Consider the following 26830-nt stretch of genomic DNA (forward strand, 5'->3'; position numbering starts at 1 on the left):
TAATGAAATCCATCGTATGGAGGATCTTACCTCCACTGTGAGGGGCACTGGCAGGAAGGTGGCTTATACCTGGTATTACTGGTCACAATTTATGCTTACTACCGAATACCGAGACCTTGCTTCCTCTAACTGAATTCTAAGTTTAGTTCTCATACTTATAGTTTTTCCTTTAGGAGAGACCCCTCATCTGGTGTACTTTTCCTCTTACTCCCTCCCCCGCCCTCTTCCCTTTGTGTTCCAAACTCCCCCCCCCTGTATACCATTTTGTTTTGCTATTTATTTACAGTTGCTTTTTCTGTTCATTTTTACTAGCACTTTTTAATTTGTAGTGTATTATTGTTGTTACCACTTACACTTGCACTAACATGATTGGAATATTATTATGGTTGTTATGTCAATATGTGCCTGTTTATGTGATTTAATTCCGATCCGGCGATATTTTGCATCCCTTCCTGTTTTTTTTGTACCCTGTTTTTAAAATTTTAAAGAATGTTTAAAAAAAAAAAAAGAAAAGAAATTCGAAATGCTGCTACCTCCTACCGCCTGTCAAATGACAGATAATAACCTGGTACTATTTAGTTCAATGTGACCTGAGTTTTTGAGTGGGGAAAATGCTCACATGCTTGAAAAAAACCTTTAGGTCTGAACAAGTCTTAAGTCCTAAAACAAACATTTTTAACCAAGGTTTAGAGGAAACCAAGGTCTCTACCAGAGGTTGTTATGAGTTGCTTGCCCGACTGTCCTCCCATTTATCGGTATCTGCGCAGTTACAGGGCCATTTTGCCACTTGGCAAAATTATCTGTTTAGCTGTGTTTAGACATGGTATACTGACCACCATTGTGAAGGTGCAATACTGATGACCAGTGTTAGGGCCAATCTTTTTCCCCACTATGCTTTGATAATTAAGTTTAGCTAGAAATCCCCCAAGACCAGAAAATTATATAATGGTTCCTCTGGGGTAAAATGATTGTAAAATGGTATTCTAGAAGGGTAAGTACAAATTAATACAAGGTTCATGTAAATGTGGCCTCTTGTCATGTACATTATCTTTTGTGTTTCAGGATTGAGTGTAAGGTCTTTTTAAGATTGTGGTAAACTGCAACGCTCAACCCGGCTCCCAAACACTCAAATTTAATCTAAAAGAACCAGTTGGGAACCATTTTGTGCATGCATTTATATGCTGTTGAATCTGCGTTCCTGCGGGGTTGCAGCACGGTTCTGCAAAACAGAACATGTTGCCCCTGGCCATGCGATTGCTTTCCCATCAACACCACAGAAGGGCAATGAATGCAAACTTGTGAATCTGTGGTATGGTTCTGCTACGGGGCCCATAGCAGCAGTTTGTCGTCCTATCCACACAGCTAACCTCAAGGGTAAAGATTGTAGATCTGTGGGACCCATCATCTTAGAAAAGTGTACCTTTTTCCAAGATGCAAATAAAAAAAAGCTAAATAAAGCAAAAATTGTTTTTAATTCTCTCAGGTTAAGAAGAATATGATGTCAAAAAGAATGTTTATTTTCCAATAACTTACATTAACACATTAATAGGAATAGTTCATAACACATAATAGGAAACATGGAGTGTCTCTCTCATCATGCCACTGAAAAAAAAGACTTTTTCCTTACAACTTTATAGGCAATGCTGCTGTAAACAAGCTTCCCCCTCCATCTCTTTAGCACAGTTAAAGTCATGCTTCCCACACACAGCTGTCACTGCCATGAACATTGCAAGCATTCCATCTGGGCATGACATACAGTACCTTGATTACCTTCTACCAACAGAAGCATACATCCTACTCAGAAATACAAGGACAAAAAAATGACCTAATTTACATTTGCATTATGCGGAGGATGTAAGTGTAGGAAGTCTTTCTTAATTGCTCTGTGGTTTATATCTCTATAGCCTAATGTTTTGTTGTGGTCCAGAAATTTATATCACACGGAACCCATAAGACATAAAACTGTTTAATGTAGTATTGTCATCGAACAAAAGTCTTAAATACTGGTCCAATCAATTTCTGGGTATTGCTTTTGTAGATCATCTGGAATGCCTATTTTAAACTTGCAAATGCTGTTGATCTCAATCTTTCCGGGCAAGGTACCCCCTCAAAGATGAGATAAGTATTTAGATATGCCATAAATATGTGATAGAAACACTATTGTTTTTTAATGCAACTTTTACATTTTGATACAAAACAATCTGCGCTTTTATGAAAGGTAAATATCTCAGAAGTATTTTGTTCCTAAACTATCAGAGCCCATGTTCATAGGCTTTTATTTGCTTCAAGTGAGTTTTGTGTTTCTTTTTTTTCCATTAGGAAAGCTTTATTAAAAGTCAGAAGATACACAAATGATACAAACAGCATATCAGTTCTCCAGTAGTCAAACAAAATAAAATGAAACATAACTCCACGTTTAAAAGTAGCATGAAAGAGCAAACTAAAATTACAGTAACAATAAGATTAATGGGATACGATTAGAACCTATAAACTAAACTGTAAACTGTGTAAAAAAACTAATTTATAAACAATGGTAAGAGGAAAAAAAGTTTCTTGTCCACAAGAAAAAAAGGGGGGGGGGGTTAAGTGTGAGTGAGGACGGGGGGTTAAGTGTGAGGTGGCAAAGGGGGAGTCAGGAAAAGGTCTCCAATGTGGAACTCCCAACTTTTTACAGTATATGATGTTTGAAGACAGTAATGGTACGAAAGGGATACCAACAAGCCCAAGTAGAAGAAAAATTTTACATTTCATGTCCAGAAACATGAATAAATTCCTCCATAGTAGTAATTTGATCTATCTAAGAAAACCAATCCCTTATCAAGGGATGATTTACTGATTTCCACAACAGAGAAAAGGGACACAGAGAAAAAGGGCCAATTTTGTTATATTTCTTGGGTGCAAGGAAGATCAGATCTAGATTAAATATTGAATGATCACCTGTGAATAATTTGAATATAATTGTTTTCTAGGATGCAATTGAACAGAAAGATAAATAAAGCAAAACTTAGGCATTGAAATGGTACTGAATAATTGGGTATGGCAACCATATGTGAAGGAAAATGCCTTCTGTTACACTGCAGCACCAGGAAGTATGGAAGTATGGTCACAAATCAAGCTATTGTAAGACGTCTGGGACGAAGCTTAAAGTTACTTTCTTGGATGCTCACATTCAAAGAACCTTTCACAGTCACCAGATTGATATATACTGCCTCGATCAGAAAAGCATCTCTAAAGAGGTGAGACGGCGGTTGAACTTACCATATACTATACCATGGGGGGCCTACCTGCAGTTCCATCATTTTTTTACCTTTCTAACAGAGATTGACTATCTCTAAAAACACCATGCTCAAAAAAATGAAAGGCCAAGAGGAAGGCATAAACATGCCAGGTACTGAGATACAACAGGCAGTAACTGTGAAATGTTGTTGCGCCGCCTTCCAAACTCAAACACTTTTAGAGAGGCCCAGATGTGCTGGGATAGATGATTGAGGGCAGGAGAGAGTGAAGGGGGATGAAAGGCAAAAGCAGCAAGCTTGATTCCTCAGCCTGAATTTGCATCATAATATTAGTAATAACCCTTACTCCAGCAACCAAAGTCGGAGTCACATTTGGGATTTAATACCTATGAATGAGGAAGTCACCACTATTTAATACACAACTAACCTGTTGAATGTCTTCTTGGCATTTCTGCATAAAAAAGCAAGTTTGATCATGTTTATGGGCCCAGTGGGCTAAAAGTAATGCTTTGTATTATCCCTGGTTTCTCTTCCCGGAGTGAACCCCACCTGATCGAGACCCATGAGGTAAGCAATTGACCAAAGTTTTTGCAAACAGTTTTAAGTCTACTTTCAAAAGAGATAGCCTAAAATCGCCACAGGAAAGGTATCTGCTATTTGGCATTACTGAGATATTGGCTTCTAAAGGTTCTGTAGGTGGCATCTTATCTCCAGCAAAGAAATTAAATGTTGTAAAGGGTAGATAACAATGAAGCAAAGAATTTATAGTATTGAGTTATATTATTCAATCTGTCGGGGCCCAAGATTTTGCCTGGTTTTTCCAGTTGCTGAGCAATATCATCAGAATTTTGAGGAGGGACAAATTTGGAAAGAAACAAGCAAATCTTGTGATTCTTTGCTCTTGTATTGATTTGGTGGTGGAATCTAGGTTGTACAAAGCCACATAAAAGGAGTGGCATTGATTAGCTATCTCTTCAGACTTTAATAGACTTTACCCCTAATGTCTCTGATACTTCCTACCGCACATTAAACATATCTAGAACTCTATGTGGTCTAGCCAAAAACTTGCCACTCCTATTGCCAGACTTGTAAAAAATTAAGACAACAGGAGAAAAGTATTCTTCCCCTGCATTTACAATGTGGACTTAAGGCAGCGCCTTAAATCCTCTAGTTCAGTCAAGACCTGTTAAGCCTGTGAATACTTGTGTACTATTTCAAAGGTTTGAATCTGAGCATAAAGCTAGTGTAAAGTCTCTTGTCCAGTATTCTTGAAATGAGCCATCCAACAAAGAAAACGTTTATGCACTACGCTTATTTTGCCACCCAAATTAAAGCAGGATCAAAATAAGGTGATAAACTAAGATAAAGAAACTCTTCCAATTGGGTGTGGGCATTCTGTGCAATAGCTTCATCACTCAGCAGAGTCGAGTCTCTAAAACTTTGCTTTGGTGTCTTTATTTGCAATCATCAGAGTAAAGGTTATTGGTCCATGATCAGAAATAGTAGAAGGTAGTAATAGTAGGTTCTGTGGAGGCACTAAATACATATTTAGGATTTCACTGGTGCACAACAAAAAATAGTCTAGGTGAGAGTGTCAGAACCCCAGCTGGTGTTTAATCAAATAACTCTAAATGTGTGCGATGGGTGTCCTCTTGAGGAAGGGTTTTGCATTTCTATGCAAATTCATGGAAAAATAAAACCCACTCCAAGCAGGTCAAAAACAGGTAAGAAAGTGGTCACCTAAAGGTTAGCACATATCAATGTATTCTAATAATTCTGGGAAATTTAATAAATAATACTTTCAACATAAGCTTAAAGCCCTGAAGGTCCTAAAGGTAATCATCTCATTTAATTCAGATATAATTTCTAATAATGTTAAAAAAAAAACAAATTATACAATTAAATGCTGAAACATTACAAAGAATGAACCACTATTTATCAAAAATACTAGTAATTTTCATACATACAATAAATTTAGTCTTCCTATATTGATAGTAGATTTGTTGTATTTAACTGTATGATCTTTACAGAGTAAAAGAAAAATATAAGTATAGTTTTTCATTTGTGACCACTGACCATGAAACCACTGTTCCAGAAGGACAAGAAAATATTAAATTATTACAATCCTAATGATAAGTCAAATACTCCAGGGATTTGTACAGTTAGTTTGTGTCAACAGTATTGCTAAATTACCCTGAAGGTATTCACAGACATTACACAGTGGTTTGTCATCTTTAGGAAATCTTAAAATGTTGAAAGCTTTTTCAATAAGCTCATTTATTTCATTTGTCTATACTATGTGTAACTGTAGATAACGAACAGTGACTAAGACTATGCTATGCAACAAGATATCAAATAAAATCATCCAACATGGCATTTCGAAAGTCAAATCGATGGTTTCAACAAGTATTGGCTGCAGTTAGAATCCAAGTTAGTAGATTATGACATACTTTTGAATTTAGTGAAAACTCACGCTGAGAGAAATATGGGCGAATAATATTTCCGATCCTTCTGAAAATACTTGTAGCCTGAATGCCTTGCTAAATCTCTGACTTTGTTACCCCTTGAACCACTAAACCAAAAAAAAAATATTCTTAACTTCCCATCTGAATCATTGATCTAGGTCAGGGGTCAGCAAACTTTTTGGACTACTAGGCTATTTCAGGAGGTCAAGAAGGCACACTAGGCCAGAGGAAACAAGGTGGCCAAGGAAAGGTTTTTTATTTAAAAATACAGTATGATCAATGGGAAACATGTTGTTGCATGTTCTTAGCTACAAATACAATATCAGGTTCTAATGATGAGGAGTTCAAATAAAAAAAAAATTAAACTAAATTAAATTACTAAATAACCGTTATTAGAACAGGTTCAAAGCATTTTTTCTTGGAATGGAACTTTATAGGTGCTTATATACTTAATGACAAGAAAATACTAATTTTATTTAAAAGAAAGAGTTTCTTTTAAAAAAAATCATTGTGATCATGATCAAATTAATCCAATTCATATGATAATATACCTATTTATTTAAATGTATGTTTATCATGATTCATTATCCCAAGATCAATGGCTCAAGGGTTAGCACTCTGGCCTTTGCACCGCTGGGTCCCAGGTTTGAATCTCGGCCAGGACACTATCTGCATGGAGTTTGCAGGTTCTCCCCATATCTGCGTGGGTTTTCCTTCGGGTACTCCAGTTTCCTCTCACATTCCAAAAACATGCAGTTAATTAATTGGCTTCCCCCAAAAAATTGACCCTAGACTACATTTATGAAATATGACTATGGTAGGGACATTAGATTATGAGCCCCTTTGAGGGACAGTTAGTGACATATCGACTTTGTACAGCGCTTCATATTATGATGGCGCTATAAAAATATTTAATCAGATGATTACTATATGATTAGTAACTAATCCTTGATATATGATTAGTTTCTAGTCATCTGCTAAATTATGCATCAGTAGTTGATATAACTTACTTTTAAACTTACTTTACTTCTTTTTCCCTGGCTCTCTGTTACTGCTTTTGCATCTAGTCCCGTGTCCCACGTGTAAGCACCCAGGAACACGTGGGGCACAGGACTTCTATCAGCAAGAGACTTTCTCAAGTCACGCGCTGATGGCTCCGCCCCCACCAGGAATGCCCCTAAAGGAAAATCCCTCTCCTCCGCAATGCATACATGTTAACGTCAGTCGCAGTAAATAGGGAAGGGAGCCACAAGAAGGAGGCTCAAGAGCTGAATGCAGTTAGCTGACCCCTACCAGCCGGGATTAGGCCAGATCGACTATTAAAAAACTAGGGGGGGTTGGGCTAGAACGGACTACTGGCTAGGCCGTATCTGGCCTAAAGGCTGGAGTTTGCCGACCCCTAATCTAGGTCAATAAAGCCAAAACATCATCATGACAGACAGACTACTAGAAAAAAATGTGAACAATGGCAGATTTCATGTTTATCTGTGTACTTAATTCCACCCCTTTGTAGCAAGACGTTATTTATTTTATTAACTTAAATAAATAAAATAGCATTCATATAGCACTTTACAAAGTCTATTGTACCATCACTAACTGTCACTCAAAGAGGCTCACAATCTAATGTCCCTACCATAGTCATGTGTCATTAACACAGTCTAAGGCCGTATTGTGAATGGAAATCAATTAACCTAACTGCACTTTTTTGGCATTTGGGAGGAAACCCAAACAAATACTGGTAGAACATACTAATTGCTTGAAGATAGTGTCCTGGCCTTGATTCAAACCTGTGACCTTATGCTACAAAGGTAAGAGTGCTAGCCACTGAGCCAACCATGCTGCCAATCTTAGTTAAGCTAGCTAAAGAAGACTTCCAACAGCCATGAATTGTTTTGGATGTTTGTACTGTACATCCAACAAATGCTAGACGTATTTTGGTATAATAGCACAAAATCTGTTCTGGAGTATTCCTCTTTTTTATTCCATTTGTCCAGTGTCTCCACGGATCATTTTTTACTGTCTATATTTGTAACAGGTCTCAAAATGATTTTGAGTTTGAATTTTTAAACTCTTGGGGTGATTTTGATGGTGATATAATCCATGTGCATGGCTATTGAAGAAATCACAGTGACAGTTCGATAAGATGTAAAGCTTGATTAGATAATTCGTTTTTTTAAATGTTAAACTCAGAAACATAAATATCACATAAGTGGGGAAAGTTTTTTTTCACATAAAATTATTTAATCACCAAGACTCTTTATTTCTTTTAAAACATATTAGTTAATGAATTTAAAGACTCTGTTTTGTCCTCTCCTTACAGGGGGACCCCAATGACGTTCTGGTTAATTGTAACTTTGAAACTTGAAAGGATAATCTGTGAAATAATTGTTGTGACAGTTACATATTACAGCCTTTAAAAAAGAAAAGAAAACAAAAAAAAACACACAATTGTTGGCTTCTTATTCTGCAATACTCCTGCAGCTGTATACATATAAATAAGGTTATTCAGATTTGTATAGGTGTATTTAGTTCAATTTAGTGATATCAGATTAAGTCTAAATTTGAATTAAGGCTAAAATATAAGGTCAAAATAGTGGCGGGTGGTTTAATATGCTGTGCGCATGGTGGTGGTGAGGGGCCTGGACAGCCCTCTGTACTTAATTGTGTTATAAAAAATTTTATTGTGACAAGATGAAATATGTGATGACAAATTTGCAGGGTATTTGGCATCATCTATTCCAATTTCCCCTGAAAAAGAGATTAAAGGACTTGAATAAGGCTGTCAGTAATTGTGTTGCTGCAAGATTGAAGCTTTTTATTTGGGATCCAGGCGTGGAGTGTCCTGGAAGGAATGGGTGGGCCAGGCACTCCTCTATTTTTCCAGGCAAGGAAATTAGGATGGCTCTGGAGCACCTGTTCATTATTAAACAGGCTCCTGCCTTTGCAGCAGGAGGAAATGATAGTCTGAGGTCAGGTGGAGAGGCTGTGTGCTGGGAAAGACTAGGAGTTCTCCCAAAGTCTAGGTCAATGGGACAAATACCCCTGATGGGTGTCGCAGTCTGTGCCTGTAATGCTGGTGGGAGCAAGACTGGGCAGCCATGTTGCTACAGATTTGAAACTGCAACAGGTGTTACCTGTAAGCACCAGGCTCAATCATGGAGTAGCCACTTGGGCAGCAGCAAGCTATTTTTGTTCTCCTGGACTAAGCCATTTTGTGTTTTGTTATGCTGAGTAGATGCTATTTAATTTGTGTCTAAGTCTAAATAAATTGACTTTTCTGAAGCACAACAGTGTCTTGCGATGAGCTGATCCCCTAACTTTACATTACTTTACATTATATATAAATATTTACCTTTACAATTTATATATATATATATATATATATATATATATATATATACACACACACACACACATTAGTATATATTATTCTTCTGCAGTGTAACTTTTATTTGGTGAAGTTCTTACCAGTCTATGTAACTGACTTTCTGTCTAGTTTAATCTTGTTTTGAGGACCTCTAGGACACAGGAAATATGAATGGAAATAAATTATTGTGCTGGTGCCAAATGTTCTTCTGAAATGTTAGCTAATCTAAATTAGTAAGAAAAATTTGCATAATACATGTACATTTTGTGTGGGAGACCAGAAATATGTTGCTTTACCTAATGAGCCAAGTTGTTTCAAAAATAATCTTTGACGTTTAGTTTAGCTTGTAACCAGTTTTCAATGTATGATTGGAAGATGTACAGATTGGAAGCAGAATGGACTTCCATTAGTTTCTCTTTTGATTCAGTTGAAATAGAATAAACAGTTTTATGGTTAGTGGGAAGGTGTCAACAACAATTGTGAGTCATTACTTTTTGTGTTAATTATATTAGCAGCTATGTTATTAAAAACAATGTGTCACCTAATATGTGCTTCAGTATTAGGCAAAGCTTTGAAAGAAGATGTTCCTAGAGGCATCAGATAAATCAGCTGCAGTAATCGGCTCTTGCTGGGTCTACACATGAAGAGGTCCAGTGCATTCTTGAAGACATAGAATTCAGCTTAAGCCATTTAAATCATATGCAAGCAAAAATGATGTTTTTCTTTTTTACCTTTCCTTGAACATGATTTGGTATTCTTTGCAAAGTGAACTATCACCACTACGTAGTGATAACCTATGTTATATGTTATATTTATAACCTATGTTATATTTTGACATTTACCTATAAGAACAAAGACAGACTTTCAAAAAGCAAGTATTTTAGTTCATACATCTACATTACTTTTTTAATATTGATATAGATTTACAGCCCTACAGGTAAATCTGCTATGTATATTACAATGCATTTTATTAGGTTTTTCAAAGATCCCCACTTAATCTAGCTAGTCTTAGAAGATTATGCCTAAGGGAAACATGAATTCACATAACTGATCCTTTCCATCCACTGAGTAATGCAGATCCTTTTCCACTTGAAATATCCAGAAGGATATTCCTATATCCCATGAGAGTTCTTCTATTAGCTATGCTTAACCAGGTAATAAAAATGCTACAAAGCAAAATGTTAGAATATATTTGGGAGGCAAAGCGCCTACAAGTTCCAAGACATACCTTACATCGATTTAGGAACTTGGCTGTGGCCCACCAGGGGGCTTGGGGACCTCTGGTCTAGATGATAAAACATACTACCACAGGGCCTGCACTTCACAAGCAACATACTAGCAGGAAAACCTGTATTTGGTCATCTAGAAGGGGAGTCTTTGCCACGGCACCCATCTTTCAATCAGAAAATCCCTTTTAAGCTGTCTAGAAAAGATTATTGTTTCCATATAGGAAGGTCTCTCAGATAAGACCCTTTAACAGACCAGTCTCTCTCTAGAAAGGCAGCCCCTTTTTATCATTACTGACCAATCTATCTTACTCACTTGCCTCATCTTACTCTGTTTAATCTTGAAATTTGTTGAAAGGGAATCTATTGTTAAAAAAATATGGAGGTTTTCCATTAAGAACTTCTTTTTGAAAAACAAAAAATAGGGCAAAAAGACATGGCTTATTAACAGAATGTACATTGTAGAGACGTTTTTTGAATGTTTGTCACATTACAATTTAAAACATATATGTGTATATATATCTATCCAACAGCAATAAAACAAAAAGCAAAACATGTTTAAAGTGTCGGGATTAATAAGCCATGGGTCTTTTTGGCATATTTTTAGTTTTTCGTAAATATTTTTTACAAGGTGGTTCATTGATTCCAGTTTGAAGGTGTTTGCTGGGGATATCATTTCTTTATAAATTCTTCTTAAAAAAATATACCTCCTTAGCTGTTATTGAGTCATAAGCAAACATACAGCAAAAAGCTGAATTCAGATCATACATGTTGCAGGTCATTGACACAACATGACCATCAGACAACTGGCATTCAAAGAAACTTAAAGTAAGTTAGTAATGTCATACACCCTTTCCTTGAAGAGCACCCACCAACCCATTTTTTTTTTGTATATCACACTTTTCCTCTTTATTTCTTAGAAAGATCAACAACCATGAAGTTAATCAGCAACCACAAACCTCATCTAAACTGATGTGCATTTTAAAAATGTATTCAGACCAATATTCTGATAATTTGATGTCTGTCAACAACCTATCCACAGTGTTTAAATGATGTAAATTCCTTTTTTGTAACAAATGTCATTCACCAAAGATGACAGTGAGCCAGGTCTGCGTGAAGGTCTGGGCACCTACACATAGATTGTAATGAAGAGGCTTTAACTTTAGCTATTGTGCTGTTAAAAAAGGCCAGTAAACACATCCATTGTAAATATTCAATCATTTTACAGTCCTCATTATGTGTTCTACTAATTACAATAAAGTTGTTTAAGAGAAATGTGTCTAATTGATTAACACAAACCCCAGATAGTGGTACTAGATTGCACCATCTAAGCAATAAAGGAAGATGCATGGTAGTTTACAACCTAACAGTCCCTTTTACATAAAAATTAACATTTAACATCTCCATTAAAACCCACTTGAGCTGTTGTGGTGTTTGCTAAAGTGCAGAAATAATCATGTTTTTCACTAGTTCCTTTTACCACACTGTTGCATACCAAGAGTCAGTTGAGATATAAGTACTCTGGAAAAAAATAATTAACCCATAACTAAATAATATAATTGAACAAGAAAATATTGTAGTTTGGAGTTGACTTTTCATTAACTACATTTCATTAACTTCTTGATATCTGACAATATACATATTCAATTTAACATTAAAAAAAATAATAAAATGCTAACTTCAACTTTAAGTCAATGATGAGATAAGATCATCATCCTGCTGCAGGCTGAAGTATTTCCTTGATCCCCCCACCCCATGTAGCATGTCATAAAATAAGATACTGCAGCAAAGGTTAAACTTTTAACAGACAGACATTTGTAAAACAGGCAAGAACTTCATAGGCTAGAGCAGGGGTTGGCAAATTCCGGCCCTTAGGCCAGATACGGACTAGCCAGTAGTTCGTTCTGGCCTAACGCCCCCTGGCTAATCCGGCCTAATGCCAGCCGGCAACCCGCAGCTCCAGAGCCGCGGGTTGCCGGCAGATCGGCCAGGGGGTGTTAGGAACTGCCGGAGCCGCTGGAGCTCTGGTGCCACCCCCTTGCAGTTGCTCCCCTACTTACTGGCGTTGATACTTCTGCCGCCGTGGTAAAAAGGGAATGCTCCCTGAGGCTAAATCCCTCTCCTCCACAATGCATATGGGGGAGGGAGGCTAGAGGAACCTTGGAACACAATCATATCTGGTGCAATCAGTCAGGAAATCCAATTGTATTAGGAAATTCTGTGTCATAATTCATATTTTTTATAAAGCCACACTATACCTGTCAATGACAAAAAAAGTATGGCTCAGCCAATCCAGCCACCGGAAAATGATAGCTGTCATTATCTGGTGGCCTACTACGACTACCATTCACAGGTATAATAATGATAGAGCAAAAGTTAATTTGTTCAATTACAAATTCTGATCCGAGGTCACAATGGCTTTGATCAGAGTCAGAATTTATTTGGAATTAAACTACCACTAGTGGGCACATAGCACTTGCTAAGAGTTTGTTACATTTGCACACCTAGGGTTCCTTATGATCCATTTCATAGTACACATTTTATCAATGTGTTTCTTTTATCTTTTGTTACCCTACAATAGGGATCGATAAGCTTTACATAATACAAAATAATTTTTTAAAATGCTGTAATTGCAGCCCAGCTTGACCAAAAGTATCTGATTTCAATGCTGATAATGTGTTTTCAGGTTAAAGATATAAAGAACTTTATTCCAACAGTGGATTAGACTCTTCTGCTCTGAAAGGTAAAATCTGATTGGTTGTATCAGACAAAAAAAAACAGTTCTGATTTAGGCAGCTACATCACGAAAATATGATTGAATGATACATAACATCTTGAATACTTGACATGTATGTTCATTATATCTCATATATAAACATCATGTTTTAAAAGTCCAATGTATATGTGATAACTTTGTTATTAGGAGATTTTTCTATGGAGGAAACAGTATGCATGAAGATGAATTTCTAATTTCCCTACCCTATGAAAATTGATTGTAAGTGAAAACATTAACCTTGTGAGGAATACATGAAGGGAATTGATATTTCAATTAGCACTTATTAGAAAAGAACTGTTCAGTGACACAAACTTCAACACTCACTGCTTATTCCTCTGGCTCAAAGAAATGTATATAGTAGAAATTCTGTTAACTCAGGACTTGGAGCCCAAATACACCTTGAGCTAACAAATATGCTGTATCTGTAGTCTCCAGTTTTTCAATAAAGCTATACCCTGAGAATTAAATATTACATGATGGGAAACTATTGCTGACTGGTGCAGGAAATGTAAAAAGAAAGATGCATTTGTCTACCAATACACCATCTCATTTGTGCTAACAATGTAACTTTTTTCAGAATCACTAACAACATTTGGTTTTGCACAATCTTAAAGGAAAACAAAATGCACAAAATTACATTATATTACATTATATCATGATAAGTACACTTTACTTTCCTGTCTTCTGTCATAAGCTGTGACAAGCATAACAAAGTTATGATTTTGCGATCAACCCTTGTTGACGAGAGTGTTTTATAGCTTTTTGGAACTACATTTTTTCCAAGGGCAACAATGTTTTAATGTGAAGGAACCAAACAATTACTAAATAAAAAAATGCATAGTAGACAGACATAAATGGCTTGATCTTGACCCACCTAGTATAGTAAAAGATACATGTTGCAGTAATACAGGACATAGTTTTTCAGTTTATCACTCTATGTAGCTAGGTCCTTCTTTCTGCAGTTTACTTTTTTCTGCATTTTGATGGAAGCTCAAGCATAGCATTGTCTTCTTTGACTTAATTCTAAAAGATTGGAGAATGTTAGAAGCATAAGCATATGATTTGTGTAAAATGCACAGCTTAACATGGTTTCAAATGTTGTGGCAATACAGTACATCCTGGTACTTAGGAACCAGCTACATTTTTCTAAGCTCCACAGCACCCCCATTTGAAGTGATCATTTGCTGCCAGACCCATATTTTTTCTTTATGCTATTATGCCTCAAGTCTCCAGTTTGTTTGTTTCTTTTTTTGCTTATGGACCCACAAGAACCTTCACCTAGACATATTGGGCCTGACTTACTAAAGCTCTCCAAGGCTGGTGAAAATTCACTTTCATCAGTGAACCTGAGGGATCCAGCAAACCTGGAATGGATTTTTAAAAAGTTATTTGATATTTGTTAGCAAATGTTTTGAATCCTAGACCAGACCTGTTCTAAGTTTGCTGAATCACATAGGTTGATTGATGAAAGTGTATCTTCTCCAGACTTGGAGAGCTTTAATAGAAACTAGTCCCACTGTCACAAGCCCTCACATACAGGGTGGTGTAGAATTGAGGGAAGCTCTCTCAAACTTCTCCTCAACCTATGACATGGTCAAGAGGAAGCTTAGGTGAGCTAGTAGTTTGGGCACATAGAAAATTATGACAGGAAACACATGGAAACAGGAGGTAAGGGACAATTTTGCTTGAGATAGAGAGATAGAAAAATAGCGTGGGGTCAGGAAGAGAAATTTGTGTACTGCACTGTACACAGGACCATAAAATACATAATTTTGAGTGCTGTATTCAGTCAAAGGCCCCTAGAAGCTACATGGAGCTCCTGCACAAACAAAACAGACCCAATCATTTTTATTTAAACCTTTTTACAAGGCTTTTGAAAATGCTTGCAGGCTGCGAAAACACATCCTAAAAAAATGCAAGAGTGCGCATGCGCCGCCGTCCATGCTGGCAGCATTTTAGATGGCTCGGCGCTCCCCGGATCCCTTAACGGCTCTCTCAAGTAGCTCAACTAGGCAGCCATGCTACTTACCTCCTGTGTGGGAACCGGTTCCCATCCTGCAGCTTTTTATGATGGTCGGGAAGTCTGGGGCAAAAGCGAAAGACCGCATTCCGTGGTCCCAATAATTCAGGCCGGCCTCCAAGATGGCGGCCGCCCGGGACACACACGAGGCTGTGAGAGCAGCGCGGCCAGAGAGAAAGAATGTCTCTCCTGCAGGTGCGGGCGGTGGTTTAGTAGAAAAGGGGGAGGGGAGAGGAGTCCTTCTCCTTCTTCACCAGCTACCCTGCAGGCTGTACAGGATTCCCCCAGCCCTCTTTATTCTCAGCACCCCCCCTCACCAGTGCCCTTGCCTGTAATGCACGGCTATTCCTACATAAGGGGAGGAATCTGCGTCTTTTAGTCCTGATGCATTGCCTCCTGCAGATGGTTCCAGATATAGAGTCTTAGCACAGGATTCCCTGGCACATTCACCTCCATCTGATCTCCCAGCGGCGGAAAATAGGCTTTATCTGTACCTGGCAGGCCTTCTACAGTCTGAGTTGGCTAAGGTTACAGAGACTATCACCTCTGAACTGCGACAGGACTTACAGAGTTTGGGCGCAAGAATTGATGTCTTTGAGAAAAAAGTGGATGACACGGTGGCCCAAGTTACTCAGAATTCCAAGGAGATTTCAGTCTTAAACGACCAGATTGATGACCTTCAGCTTAAGCTGGATGACCTGGAAAATAGGTCTCGCAGAAATAATTTTAGAATCAGGGGTCTCCCTGAATCAGTTAAAGATGTTGCAGAGGCAGTGCAGCGATTCCTCCACAATCTTTTACCTGATTTACCGGAGTCACAGTTACTGCTGGACAGTGCTCATAGGGCTCTGGTGGCACCTAGATAAGATGGCCCCCCAAGGCATGTGATAGTTAAGCCTCACCATTTTGGCACGAAGAAAGCTCTACTGAAAGTAACCAGGGCATTGGATCATGTTGAGATGGAAGGACACCCGATACAAATTTTCTCTGATATAATTTACTATTCAAGAAGGGCGCTTAAACCGCTACTGCAAGTTCTGATTGATCACAAGATTAAATACAGATGGGCTTTTCCTTTGAAATTGATCTTCCAACTGCAGGGAAAAAGTTTTTCCTTTACCTCTTTTGCCGAGGGAGAACAGCTCCTTAAAGATTTGGATTTGCTGCAGAGGGCAGAGGTCCAGCCTATGACAGATAGAGAAGCATCTACATCCCTATACCCACTTTGGAATAAGGGTAAACCATCGGGGAAACATCCGCAGAAGACACCCTGAATGGATGCTCTGGACGCTTTCCTGTACCAGCCAGTGACTTTTTATTTTTCTATGCAGATGGAGAAACTCTGGGGGCATTAATGTTGTGGTAGTTATATGATAACATATACTGTATTGTTTTTCCTATGCCTGCTGGGGTGGCCCTGGGTTGGGGCGTTTTATTTGTTTCTAGCAGAAACTGGATTGGTGTTTCTCTTTTTTCCAAATTTTTGTGCCTTTTCGAAATTTCCCTGTACTACTAAAAGGTACTGGGTACTGTATTATTGCACTGATTTTTACGTGGCTGCCGAGCCATTATCAAGCACGAGGTTTCCTTGGGTTGTTCTGTAAATGTTTTGCTAAGCTCTGTTTGTTGGGGACCTTGTGCTTTTGTGTTTGAATTATGAGGGGCGTGGGATCTGGGGGGTTACACATGCCCTCAACTTACAGGGAATTTAGGTCAGGTTCTATTTATTTGGACGGGCCCGACCGGAATCTCCCTGACGAGATGGAGCTTGTTGGGGTTCCTGGGAGCATGGGAGGTGAGGCTGCCCCCCGGGGCCCGGGACTTTGTGTTTCCCGGGGGCCGGGGAGGCCCCCAATCCTCTTTGGTTTGTTACAATGCAATTTGATGCGCTGGTTGCTTGTTTTTTGTTTGTCTTACTTGTCTTTTTTGTTTCCCGATAGTTCCCTTACTCTTACCCTTACCCCCAGAGGAAGTTCATTGATGGCTCTACTGTTGAGATGTGCCCATGATGACTGATCCACTTGCGGGGCCTGTGACCCCTACTAGGCTAACGTTGCTCTCCCATAATGTCCAGGGTCTTAACTCTCCGGTTAAGAGGTCTAAAGCGTTTCACTACTACAACTCTTTAAAGGTTGACATCCTGGCTTTACAGGAAACCCATTTTTCCAACAACTCGGTCCTGAGATACTTTCATAAAAACTATCCTATTCATTACAATGCCAATTCAGACAAAAAGAAATGTGGGGTTCTCCTGTGCTTTAGAAAGAGTTTGAATTTTGCTCCACAGGATGTCTTTAGGGACCCAGGGGGCAGGTTTCTGGTAGTCATTGGGTATGTGGGTTTACAGCTCATTATGGTTGTATCTTATTATGCGCCCAATGAAGGTCAACTGGCGTTTTTCCACGCACTTCTAGGGGAGATCTGGCCCAAAGTGAAAGGTTCCCTTATTTTGTTAGGCGACTCTAATATAGCTCTGGATTACATTTTGGACAAATCTAAATTAAGCAGATATACGGACCCTCCAAAAAAGAGTCATGGCCTTTCTCTCTTGCTGCGTAAATATGATCTGATTGACAGTTGGCGGGAACTGAATCCTTCGGCCAGGGACTATACCTATTTTTCAGCAGCCCATGACCAGTATTCTCGTATTGACCATGGGTTCGTTCAGTCTCATATGCTTCCCAACATACTTGGGGTCCGGATTCTGTCAACGCCTTGGTCAGATCATGACCCACTGGCATTGTATCTGACGGGTTTTAACCGGCCTGCAACCGGGTTTCGCTGGATTCCATGCTGAGTAGTTATTTTCAGATTAATGTGGCGAGTGATACCTCTCCAGCTATTAATTGGGAAGCTCATAAGGCCTATATTTGGGGGGAGCTGATCAAATTGGGGGCGTCGCGTAAGAGGGCTCATAACAAACTGATTGATACTAGTCTTAAAGAGTACCACCAATTGCAGCTGCAGCATAAGAACGACCCCCAACCCGTGCTAAAGTCTAGGTTGGAGGCCAAACGCACCGAACTCAACTTAATTCTCACTACTAGGGCAGAAAAATCGATTTGCTGGTCAGCACATGAATTTTACCTATGGAGTGACAAACCAGGCAGTCTACTGGTTAATAAACTCAACCCCAGACCCAAGTCACAGGCGCTCCCCAAAATTAAGGTTAAAGATGGTAGGCTATCGCAAAACCCGGAAAAAATTTTGGCAGCTTTTGAGGATTTCTGTGGTCGTTTATATAGTCCTGAGGACTCAATTTCCAAAGTTGGCATTGATGGGTTTCTTAAGTCAAGTACGCTTGACCTACCTAAACTGCAGCCTAAACACAAGGCAATCCTGGAACGGCCATTTACAATCGAGGATTTGAATGGGGTCCTTAAATTTCTTAAGTTGGGAAGTTCGCCTGGCCCGGATGGTTTTTCCAACCTGTACTACAAAACGTTCAGCCCTGTATTGGCACCGCATTTGATAGCCTATTTTAATTATTTGCGAGAAGGGAATTCCCTTTTGGGGGACGCCAATAGAGCATATATTAGCGTGATCCCTAAGCCAGGCAAGGATGTGTCTGAAGTGGCCAATTACAGGCCCATTTCGTTAATTAATTGTGACCTTAAAATTCTGACGAAGATCATGTCAATCCAACTGGGTTCCTTTTTGGGAGTGTATATTCATCCGGACCATGTGGGCTTTATGCAACACAGACAGGCCCCGGATCAAACAAGAAGGGCAATAGATCTTATTTCAGTGAAGTGATTAACTCCAATTGGGATGGGGGCCACCCACATCAGGCTATGCTGCTTTCCCTTGATCTCCAAAAGGCATTTGATAGTATATCCTGGAGATATCTTTTTCAGGTTCTTGCTAGGATGAACTTTGGGGCCCACTTTACTAATCTGCTGCTGGCTTTGTATGATTCACCAGAAGCGAAAATATCACTAGGGGGATTTTTTTCTACAGCTATCCCAATTAAAAGGGGGACCAGACAGGGATGTCCGCTTTCGCCACTCCTGTTTGCACTAGCCATCGAGCCCTTAGCGATCGCCATGCGAATGAATCCTAACATTAAAGGGATTAGTTGCAACCAGATGGAACATAAATGTGCTCTCTTTGCTGATGATATTTTGATGTTTATCACCTCCCCAACCACTACTTTGCCTAACCTAATGAAACTTCTCGATGATTTTTCTTTGTGCTCAGGCTTGAGGGTAAATAAATCTAAATCTCAGGCCCTTAACATAAATATCCCCGCAGGGATGCTAAAAGGGATAAGGGAGACATTTGACTTCAGCTGGCACATGGATGCCATTCAGTATTTAGGCATCCAGCTGACTCCTACTTACAATGGTCTCTATAAGGCTAGTTATACACCTTTGTTTAAAAAAACTCTATGCGGATATTCAGAGGTGGTACCTCTCCCACCCTTCGTGGCTGGGACAGATAGCTGCTATCAAAATGAATTTACTCCCTAGACAGCTTTATCGTACTCTCCCAATTCAGGTACCTGTAAGGGAGCTTGAACTCCTCTAGTCTAGAATAATGAAGTTCATCTGGGCAGAGAAGAAGGCCAGAATCAGAAAAAACACTCTTTTTGCCCCTAAGCGAATGGGGGGCCTGGGGGTTCCCCATCTGAAACACTATTATGTGGCGGCTCAGGTTGCACAAGTCTCATTGAGCACTTTGCATGGAGCTCGACCCCAATGGGTTGAATTAGAGAATCAGGACGGCTTTTTGGGCTCCATAGAATCTCTCATGTGGCGCAGAAAAAGTATGCGAGGGACTGTGCAATGCCCGGCTCTGTCTCATTCCTTTCAGGTATGGGACAAATTTGGCAATCGTCCGACACTAACCTCACCTCATAAACCGCTAACCCCGCTCTGGCATAACCCGGATTTTCCGCCGGGCCTATGTTCTGTTAACTTTAGTTGGTGGATTTCCAAGGGTTTTAGAAGGGTGAAAGATGTGTTGGATATTCGCGCAGTGCTTACCTGGGACCATTTGGTCACTAATTTTGAAATTCCTCCAACGAAACATTTTTGCTATAGACAATTGACCTCATATATCAACAAGATAATTAAAGAAGCCCCGAGACCCATGCGTTCTTCAGCATTTGAAAGCACGTGCTCCTCCATAGCTTCCACTAAAGGGCAAATTTCTGTGATTTATTCAGCTTTAGTTGCCCCTACCAGTAAACTTCAGTACATGTGGGATTGGGAATTCGAACTGGGTACCACATGGGAATTGGAGGATTGGGGGGATTTGGTGTATTCCCTCTCCAAGGTCTCTTTGAACTCTGCAGTGGTGGAAGCCAACTACAAGGTAGCACTTCAATGGTATCTCAGCCCAGCTAGACTAGTGAACATGTTCCCCTCAACCTCTCCCCTATGTTTTCGAGGCTGTGACTTTAGGGGCTCCATGTTGCATATTTGGTGGTCATGTCCGATAGCCAGGGGGTTTTGGGATGAGGTATTCAATTTGATCTCCAAAATTTTAAAGCAAACGATTTGTAGTACTGTGGGGGCTGCGCTATTTAGTAAGCTTGAGTTGCCCCTTCCTGGACCCACAAGGAAATTGGTTAGATTGATTTTATTGGCAGGCAGAATTTCACTGGCCAAGGCTTGGAAGTCACCTGCGATATCCTTAGACCCCGTTTTCACAAAATTGAATTGGATCATGCTTAATGATAGACTAACTCATACCCTAAAGAACTCTTTGGACAAATTTGACGATATATGGGAACCTTGGATAGTGTTTAGTACTACATAGATATTGGTTTATGCTGATTTATTCTTGGGTATAGTGAGTTAGTGATATGTGCCTCTTCAACTTCCTCTACCTTCCCTTTTCCCCCTTCCCTGTAGTTGTTACTTTCTATGTTTGTGGTTGTTTTTTTGTTTTTTTGTATATCTGGGACACATGATCTGTTTACGCACTGTTCAAACGGGGCTTATTATTGCATTGTTTCTACTAACAGTTCTTTTGGTGTGCTATGGTATATATTCATCTGATTCTATTTGGTTTTCCATTGTATGTACACCTGGACGAGGCAATTCTTATGGTTTGAACATTTTTTGTGGTGAAGAATGTTTTAAATGTCTGCGCTCACACAATATGTTTTGTCTCATGTTATAACATCGCTTTTACTGTTACAACTTTTTGTATTGTAAACTCTAAAACTTTAATAAACATATTGAAATATAAAAAAATGCAACAATCTGAACATGCCAAAAGAGTTATAATTGCTGTCTTTATCTTTTGTGGAAATATTGCCCTTGCATTGTATGGAGGTGGCCTAAAAGTAAATTAGTAATCTTTCTACTTGGGCCACTAACAGCAAACTTGACAAATGTTTTACCTCCTGTTCTTGGTAATTTGAAAGATTGTACAGATTGTACAAAACTGAACAATCAGATTGTATTTTGAAAAGCAGTTTATCTAGTAACACATTTTAACAGCCTTCCTTTTTTGAAGCTCTACTATCCTGGAGACAAACACATATGAACAAGATTGCAGAGAAATATGAAAATACACTGGAATTCCATGCATGTCTCCTTGAATCACTGTATTTTTTTAATTTTCCTAATCTTTCCTGTGTCCAGAACAGAAAAGTAAAATCCATCAGTGTACTGTTAGGATGAAGGTGATAATAATGATCCAAGTGCTCTAAAAGACTCAGTAAAATAACACTAGACTTTCAGCAGGGCTGAGTCCAAGGAATGGGGGATAAAGAACAGTAATTATATCTTATAAGTAACCACACTGAAGTATGTTGGAAGAATCTTGGCCATAGTTCTAATTTATTAATAGTTTGTTTACACAACAATAATAGAACCAAATGTATAATTTACACAAAATAAATTACATATGGTATCTGTGCCATTGCCAACTGTACCAGCCATCAGCCACAAACCACACCGGCTCAGTGATTACTCCCAAAACCATGTACCATATATTTGACATTCAAACCCCAACCACAATGGGTTTGACCTTCCATTAACAACATAATCTTGAAAACACCAATTGTATCCATTTCCATTACTTAAACAGTTCCAAAGAATCAGATATTAACAATCTTGCTTTTATTTGGCACCATTAAGGACCCACCATAGCTGTGACAAAATTTCATAAACAAAGAGATTGGTTTAAAATTTATATTTAAATGCACAAATATTTTCATTATCAAACTGCAGCATCAGATAATGAAAAAAACATTGTGTGCTGGGTGGGCGGGACTTTTTACTTCAGCAGCTGCACCTGAAAATGCCCCTTCCTCCTGATGTCAAAAGCCACACTGAATTTCATATGTTAGCCACTCACTTTTTTTGATTTCACCTTCCAAACTCGCCCTCTTTTTCCACCCTACTCCATTCAATTCACCTTTCCTCTTTTGCTGTGCCAAAATTAGGGGATCCATGACTCGGGTTAAGTTCAAAGAGGAACGGGTAATAAAAAAAGAGTAATTTGACCACAGCTTTAATTAATTAATAATTTCTTGACACAACAAAAACTAAACTAAATGCATAATTCAACATTTTTATAAAAGGACACGGGACTTTTAGGCATCTATAGATTTCAAATATAACAAATGAAATACATTTTTTTATAAAATAGGCATAATGTCTTTACTCATAAAAATAAAGCCATAAAAATAGTTCTCAAACATAAATATCACAACAGCGTTCAACTGTTCAGTTCAACAGTGCATTAATACATAACATTGGTCTATAGGTTTTTTTGAGATGTTATGCTCATTGATCCAACAAATTACAAAACCATTCTATTCTTTCTTTGGGGGTATCAATATCTGAAATGCCTAATTCACGCAGAATAAATTACAATAAACAAATTATGCCCTTGACATTGCCTATCAGTATCTGTACCACAACTAATCATACTGGCAACCTGCAACAAACCACTCCACCCTGGCAGATACTTTCAAAGGGCATTGGCCTTACATTAAAACCATGATTAACGAAACACCATTTGTAGCTGTAAACATTACTTCCAAAGAATCAAATATTCACATTTTTTTTTTGGTAATGTCAAGGACCTGCCACAGTATTCATGTGTTATCAGCACAAGACTGAATGCCCTCTCACCAAACACAAGCCTCCCAAGTTTCCATTTTAAATACTGTACGCACATTGTGTACCTACATATATACTTAATAATCACTTCTCTTCCCCTTATTTTTTTCTTTTAATACCACCTATGTACCTGAAAAGTATAAGAGTGTAAGGTAACACCACTCAATATTTTATGGTGAAAATAAGCTTAGTTCAATAACTAGAACCTAAACTAGGTACTAGTTCAAATACTAGAGCTAAACTAGTAATGTGTTGGATCTATATAAATACAGCTTAAAAATATTATTATAATTATTATTATTATTATTAATATTATTATTATTATTATTAATAACATAATTTAGAAACCTCCTAGAAAATCTTTAAAAACCTCAATTTAAAAGCTTTGGTAAAGCCGTACCACAGATCTGATTACTTAGCCATGGCCAGATCACATCTATATTCACCGGGATCTTCCAATTGTAATTGTAATACATGGGACATGGGCGTGTAACTGTTTAGTAAGTTTGAATGACAAAGCTAAAATAAAAGGTAGGTAGGGGATATGAAGAAGGAAAGATAGGAATACTAAAAGCCTGCTGAAACCTACTAGCAGCCTTTTTAAAATGACACCTAGTATCCCCATTACCACCCGTGTTTAATATCCTTAAACTGGATCTGATAGGTGATTTTAAGGCTTAAAGAAAATGTCTGAAAATTTTGCAAAAGCTTGTTGTACACACAGTATTTATACATGGTAGGGCCTGTGTGTACAGGCTGAAAAAAAATGTTAAAAATAAAAACATGTATATAAACATGTTTAAAAACTATCTTTACAGAACAGTAATATGAGTAATCAGGCTTGATAATTATACAATAGAGAGTTTTAATAGATACCATGTATTGCTGTAAAAGGTCAGCTGATTTTCCCTCTTTGAATGCCACAATTGTATACTATACTGCTGTGTGACTGTTCAGCAAGGTAAATGTTTTCTGGATGATTCATATAATCCTAAAGCCTCTGATGCTACAATCCTTCAGAGTGGGAGAACTTGCCCTACGCTGCATACAAATGTTCAACACTTTGTACAGCTTTTGCAAGCAAATTAAGGTCAAGCACATTTTCACAGCATGTTGTCTTATTTTCTTGGTGATCTCAAAGGAACAACTAATGCAGACCTTTACATCTGCCACTGCATATGGTTTATAATTAAATTCTGTTTACAAAAAAATTGCCGAGCGATTTGAAATGCAGAGTTAGCTATCAAAAGAGAAGTTTAAATATAAGAAATCTAAAATGTTTCTAATAATCAGGAGGAACTTGAAAGGGTTCAGCATGAAATAAGATATCTGTGGGTCAATATAATAATAATAATAGCGCTACAAGGGCTGGAGTATGTAATGATTGTGATTCTGTGCAAACAGGATAGCTAAAATGTGTACACAAGCAAGAAATTAAATTTCTATACAGAATAACCTAAATTTGTCATATGGCAAGGAAGTAAATTTATATTTTTTGATGCTGAAGACAAGATAGTCTCAATTACTGCAGCTAAAATATTTCCCACTAATTTCTTACTATGCCACAATCTGCACTGTGTCTCTTTGTGGAAGCAGTATTTACCTCCATAGAAGCGGCAGAAGAGATGTAGGAGGCAGATACACAGAATAAATGAAAGAAAGCAGAGATACATGTAGTGCAAATTCCTTACAAGAAAGCACCACAGTGGTGAGATCATTAAATCTCTAAATGTGTGAGAATAGCAATCACAGGAAGGTAACTGTTCTTTTTCAGTAAAAACATTTTTTTGGTAGGAGTGTAACTAAAAATCAAAGGAAGCTATATGTCTCCCTGACATTCTGGTAAAAGCACCTGCCCAAGTATTAAAAAAAGACAGAGGCAAGTGGGGTCAGGACTATAAAACAGAATACATTTTATAAAATTAATTTAAAAAAATCAGGAAGAAAGAAGAGACATGCTACATAATTCTATAGTTGGATATAAAAAGCATTGATGAATTTAAGGTCAAGCTAGGTTGTGGCCCTATTTAACAAAGGGCTCAATTTATAAAACAGGGAATCTGACATTCCTTCAAACATTCCCTGGTGGGAATCAATTACTGCCACTGACATACATGGACCTGAAAGAGTCCCATGAGGAAATATATGAGGGAATGTCAGATTCCTTGTTTTATAAATAGAGCTCATAGTAAGCAAGATTTACTTACTATAATCCACCTAGAGCATGAAAAATGTATTTTGGTTGCCAGGGGTCTTACATTGAATGCCTTGCTCTTTTTTGCACTGTTTTATTAAGAGACTTGATAGTATTACTGATTTGCCATAGACAGAAATTACTTTAATATATGTCTAAGGTCATCAAACATTTTTTATAGTTTAGTAACTTTACCAGTATTCCAAGGTAGGAAAGGGAAGAAGAACATAGCTGTGTAAAAGTAGTAGTAAAATAAGCCTTGGGTATGTACTGCATCAGAGCAAGAGACCAATAAAGACATTGTAGTGGTACATTCATAAAGTTATATGTTATAAACAATCTATCTCTTTAGGAAGTATACTGCAAGGCAAGGATGGATAATCCATAAAATGTCTTTGTGCAGCTTGAGAATCTCCCTGCATTACATCAGAGGATCCCGTAATTCTTGTAAATTCCATTTCAACATTGTTGTGTTTTGGTTATTGTGCTGTACTGTATTATTAACTTATTGAATTCTCATCTCATCCTGCCTCAGGAAACAGTGGCAATGTTCATAGACAAGTGTTTCCTGTTTGGATCCAGTATCCTTGGAGAACAATCATTTACTAATCAAAACAGTTGTATGTAAAGCAGGGAAATGTTCACCTTGGTTTTAAAAGCAGGTGTCTGGTGATTTATGTTTCATATTATAAATCTAATCAGGAATTATATTTTTTCTGAAGTAGCCGGGAGCATCAAAAACGCTCCAATTATTTACTGTTATAAAGAAAAGTCTAAGACCAGTGTCCATATTTCTCCTATGAGGCTGGTGTGCAACTTGTCAATGGTCATTAGCATTTAGGTAGAGTATTTTTCCCCAGTTTCTTTTCTGCCAACATAGGAACCTTATAAGGTCCGGGCTCTTTCATGTGCAAAAGACTGCTGTCTGACTGGGGACCATTTTTTGACCTGTTAGTCACCTATAAAGAAAATAACAAGTATTAATGTAAGAATCTCTTTGCCTGTAATATCTTGCCCAAACCTGCCCTGGAACACGTGAGTGACATTACTTGGAAATCTGGTTTTTCATGCTAAAAAGACTATGATTATCAACCATGAATTACCTCAGCAACACCTTTTGCAGCACCTTTGCAATCATTTGCAGACGGTTGACCTTTTAGCCACATTGATTGCATTCAATGCATCTTTCTACAAATAATTAACAAATTACCATGGTAAAGGCCTGTGGTTTGATGATTCAATATTGCAGTAAACATTTGTTTTGTAGCAGTACAGGTCTGTTGTGGTGTAAGGTGTTTTGTGTGAGGTGAGGTGTAAGGTGTGTTGTGTGAGGTGTGTAATGACCTGCAGAATGAATCATACAATCATAAAAAAAAATTATGAGGAAGTGGTGACTCCTTTCTTATGCCAGAAAAATTGAACATTTTCATGCTTTATATACTGTAGTCAAATGATAAGG

At 38.1% G+C, this 26830-nt stretch overlaps 1 protein-coding gene across 5 annotated transcripts in view; it reads right to left on the reverse strand.

Moving 5' to 3' along the window:
- Nucleotides 1-26830, reverse strand: part of AIG1 (androgen induced 1) — a 128550-nt gene that overhangs the window by 93205 nt on the left and 8515 nt on the right. Inside the window, exon 2 of one of the 5 annotated variants that reach the window (XR_011920386.1) lies at nucleotides 13945-14093. The exons of 3 other annotated variants lie outside the window; for them this stretch is intronic. The gene's annotated coding sequence lies outside the window, so the exon portion shown is untranslated. Of the gene's footprint in view, nucleotides 1-13944; nucleotides 14094-26830 lie in introns of those variants that run through there. One more of the 5 variants, XM_072409021.1, reaches the window with a different exon arrangement.

The sequence above is a fragment of the Pyxicephalus adspersus genome, chromosome 4, assembly GCF_032062135.1.
Source record: "Pyxicephalus adspersus chromosome 4, UCB_Pads_2.0, whole genome shotgun sequence".
Taxonomy (NCBI): Eukaryota; Metazoa; Chordata; class Amphibia; order Anura; family Pyxicephalidae; genus Pyxicephalus; species Pyxicephalus adspersus.